The sequence below is a fragment of the Manduca sexta genome, chromosome 13, assembly GCF_014839805.1.
Source record: "Manduca sexta isolate Smith_Timp_Sample1 chromosome 13, JHU_Msex_v1.0, whole genome shotgun sequence".
NCBI classification, from domain to species: Eukaryota; Metazoa; Arthropoda; class Insecta; order Lepidoptera; family Sphingidae; genus Manduca; species Manduca sexta.
The window spans coordinates 1,953,004-1,958,076 of record NC_051127.1 but is presented as its reverse complement, the minus strand read 5'-3'; positions in this window follow the sequence as shown (position 1 = coordinate 1,958,076).

Below are 5,073 nucleotides of genomic sequence, written 5' to 3'. Positions count from 1 at the left end.
TCTTTAACGCTAATAAAAAACTATAAATGTATGGGAATGACATACCCTAAAGCGATAGACTAAACGATTATTTAATTTCGGGATATCAGTAACGCGGGCGGAGCCAAGAGCTAAAGCTAGATCATGTGGTTTGTTCATAAACTTTCCAATGACTGCCAGACAAATAAAAGTAAATACCTAATACTGAATAATTGAATCTTTCCTAGCCGAATTTCGGTCACGGCGACCAATCTCAAAGGTGATCAGCTAGGTACGCAGAAATATAGTGCGCAACTGTGTGCGCAGTATAAAAGTGCACTCTCTGTTCCTTCACCCTCATAGTCCGGTGAGACGGCGATTCGACATGACTTGAGAGAGATCAGGCGCAGGACCAACAGCTTTACCTGCTTTCCGACAAGGATATCACATCACCGACTTCCTGACTATGAGTTGCGACTGAATAATCTATTAAGATGGGAAAACCCAGCCACTGTTACTTTTAGCCCGACCCGGGATTCGAACCAACGACTTCAGCGCGGTAGTCGTACTCGTGCCGCGTACGCATTACAACTACGCCACCGAGACCGTCAATAACACTACATCTATAACAAATGTACATAGAATACATCCTAGCTCTGTGTTTACCTGCGTTTGTTTACCTTTGTTTGTTTTATCTAAGTTACACATACAACACACTACAATGATAACATATTTCCGACCTTCATGTTGAGTTATTATGAAACAATTTACCACAACACTACAAATTATAAACAAACAATCCAACAAAAACAATGATAGTAAGGAGTCTTTAATCAAAACACTGCAAATTAAAAAGTTAACAGTATTCCATTTTTAAACGATATAAAAATATTCTAAAAAAAATTGAAAAGAAAATTCGCGCTCAAACGGCGTCAGTGCCACGGGCGATTGGCTTTAGACGCACTGAGTAACCCAGAGAGCTGCCAAATCTCGATGGTCAATATAAACAAATCTATTTACATATCATTGATAAAATATTAAAGCTCTATTACGATGTAATAAGAATCATAATGCAACGACACGTTGCGGTGACATTTTTGATTCGAGGTTTTAGGAATGATGCGTAGAGGTCTCTGACCGCCCGCAAATTGACATTTAATGCTATTAAGAATTAAGCATAGTTATAAAATTCGTCATAAATTGATTAAAACAACTGCGGTTCTGAAACCAGAGGCAGTATGTTCGGTTCCCGTACTGGGACAAATGTTTTTATGACAAAAAGCTTACGGTCTAAAATCTAAATTGAAAGACCCAAATTCCCTCCTAAGCAATCAGGGCATATTATGTCACGGAGAATTTTATTTTTTCAGTAAAAATAAAATCTTACAAAAATATGTTTTGGAAATCATAGTCTACACAAATAAAGTCAATTGGGAGAACTCAAAACTAAACGCTTTTAACCTATACATAAATCAAAATTATCTAGCACACGTGTATGAATGTAAAACAACTTCATTATCATTTATTCAAACGACTGTGAAACTAACAAACCTATTAGTCACGGAATATTTATGATAACAAAAAAAGGAATTTATTTCTATATACTTTATGTAACAATACATACATAGTTACATGTTTGTTCTTAAAGCCTATAGAAATATGTTGAAAACTAAAACTACGCTTTGTTATAAGAAACGTTTAAAGTTTTCGCCTTTCATGTCATTTCCTCTTTTATTATAAGGGCTACACTAAATATGAATGTAAATTAATGTAATCATTAAACAAGCAAATAAAGATGTTTTTATTTATTTTTGTAGCTTACATTATTTTAAGAATAATGGCATTAATTACTCAATTCTAAAAAAAGTTTAGTAGCAACGGTTTGTCTTTGAGATAAGATATTGGACATTTGATTAACCGCAGATTTTTATTAGACACTAGCTTCCGCCCGCAGCTTCGCCGCGTGGATTTCGGGTTTCAAAAATGGAGAAGGTGCTCAATTTGTCGGGATGTTTTTTAATTTATGGTGGTATGCAGGTGGTCCGATTGTCCGGTCATCAGGGTCTGATGATGGGATCCTGGTGAAATTGAAGGAACTTTTAACCATTAAGGTTGCACACGCTATGACGGAAGCTTAAAAAATGGAGTAACTTCTCCCGTTTTCCCAACATTTTCCATCACTGCTATGCTCCTATTAATTGTAGCGTGATGAAAAGTATACTATAACCAGCTCAGGAGTATGAAAAATAATTGTACTAAGTTAAGTTAAAATCCGTCGAGTAGTTTTGTTTCTATAACGGTTATACAGACAGACAGACAGACAAAAATTTTACTAATTGCATTTTGGCATCAGTATCGATCCCAATCACCCCCAGTTATTTTGGAAATATATTTCATGTACAGAATTGACCTCTCTACAGATTTATTATAAGTATAGATATGCAAAAGTAGCTCAAAATTGCCCATAACGAAAACATGCATTTTAAAGTAAAACAAAAGAAATAATATCGTGAAGCCAACCAAATAACTAATGATATATTAAATTTTGTGACTGTTCAATTTAGTCGGGTCCGCGATATCACTTTTGTTGAGTTTCAGAACGCGACATTACATTATTATATTCTGTGCTCCAACGCACTGCTTTGATGTTAGGAACACACCTACATTGCTTAGACAACAGTGAACTTTATACAATAGCAATAAAGCTCAAATTGACTCTACGTATTAGTTAGAAAACGTTTGTATGGGAAATAGATAAAAGCTGTTTTCAGGATTTTCCCGGCAATTATTCGAATTTTTCTCACCTTTTAAACCTTCCCTAGACCTCCACGAATAATTCAAGACCAAGATAAGATAAATCCGTTCAGCCGTTCTCGAGTTTTAGCGAGACTAACGAACAGCAATTCATTTTTATATTATATAGATTATATTAGTTTCAGAAGCTCTCTTAATTCTTAAACTTGTCATAAGTAATTGTTTTAGCCTGACCTAGAACTCTAACACTGACCATGATGCACAAACGAAAAGAGTTATTGATCAGTGGTGAAATATGGGTCATCTCAGTGGCAACGTCAGCTCCGCACGGCCGTACAAATATGATGCAAAGGTCGATGAGAGACGTCAAGCGCAGCCGAGGCAATGCCAGTATACTTGTAAAGCTTTATTCCCAACTCTGTTCGAGTCTTCTTGAATAAGAGGCCGCTAAGCATTATTTGGGAATAAAACTTAACCTATGACGCTGCTAAACTGATTTTATATTTATATATATATATGTAAATAGACTGCTTAAGAATTAAAATATTAAGAATTCAATTGGCGTATGTGCGAAAAATGTAATGTAAATATAAAAAAATTAAGTGAATATATTGATTCCCAAGATCTTCCAAAAATAAACTTTAATGTATCTTGAAAGTCCCTCCAATTTAATCCACTCATATGTGTACAACATCACCCAACTACATCAAAAATAGTTCCACTGTGCAAACTAGTAACTTTAATAGTTGCTGTAAGCAGCATGATCCGGTTGAAGCCCCTGACCACTGTTCCATCAGCGAGGTGTTTGAATCTTGAATTTTCAAACAAGATATCTTTAAATTTTACAATTGGTGTAATTGTATATAGTGATATTGGTCTATTATATTTTGTTTCGGCTATCTGTAATTCAACAGTATTGGTAGTAAAAGATTAAATATCAGCCTAGTTATGCTTCGCAGAAAAACGTAAAATACTATTAATCATGATATTTCGGCAAAATTTAATATGACGAAATTTTGAGAAATATCCATGATTACAATTATTTTACATTTTCTTTCAAACGAGAACTAATCACTAACTAGACGTGAATTTAAATTCTTTACTTGCCAATACTTGTTTAGTTACCCAGATTAAAGGCGAAACAAAATGTATGAAAATGGACCTTGAGGTATCGCCTTAAGGATATACATCTAGATGTGTATTTGTTTTATGTCCCTTCTAAACTGTTTTCATTTCTTTGACCAATTACTAAAAGTGAAGACTTATCAGTGGCGATCGGTTTAATTACATCGCTGTTACCCCTTTAATTGTCGGTTACCTAAAGCCGACACGTTCACAGTACTCACACTAATACAATTTACACAGTAGGTTAAAAAAAATAGTATAATTTAAGCGATGAATACGTAGATGCAAAAATTAAACAAAAAATCAGCTGTATTTTTAACTTTGTTGATGTGTGAGCAATGCGTTGCCATGACGACTAGCGTATATTTACACACTTACACACGCACCGCGTGCATGTGTTGTATGCCAGCTTTGGATAATCGACGTATATTCATGCATGCATCTCTGACGGGAAAGCAGGCGTAAATAAAACATACATACCTACATACAACATCACACATTTATCCCCGAAGGGGTATGCAGAGGCGCAACCAGGGCATCCACTTTTCGCTAAATGTGTCCCATGATGTGATGCGGGCAAGCCTATCGTCAGACCGGGCACCAATTCCAGACTCCGGGCTGATATTGAGTAATAATAATAATATCAGCCTGTATTATATACTTGCCCACTGCTGAGCACGGGCGTCCTCTCCTACTGAGAGGATTAGGCCTTAGTCCACCACGCTGGCCTAGTGCGGATTGGAAGACTTCACACACCTTCGAAATTCCTATAGAAAAATCTCAGATGTGCAGGTTTCCTCACGATGTTTTCCTTCACCGTTAAAGCGAACGATAAATTCACAAAGAATACACACATGATTTTTTAGAAAAGTCAGAGGTGTGTGCCCTTGGGATTTGAACCTGCGGACATTCGTCTTGGCAGTCCGTTCCACACCCAACTAGGCTTAATTTATCGTTCGCTTTAACAGTGAAGGAAAAACATCGTGAGGAAACCTGCACATCTGAGAAGTTTCTATAGGAATTTCGAAGGTGTGTGAAGTCTTCCAATCCGCACTAGGCCAGCGTGGTGGACTAAGGCCTAATCCCTCCTCAGTAGTAGAGGAGGCCCGTACTCAGCAGGGCAAGTATATAAAATACAGGGCTGATATTATTATTATTATTAAAACGATTTGCAGACCCATTCCTGCATATTTGTTACCTATATGTTATGTCCAGATCTCTTTCGGAAAATATTAT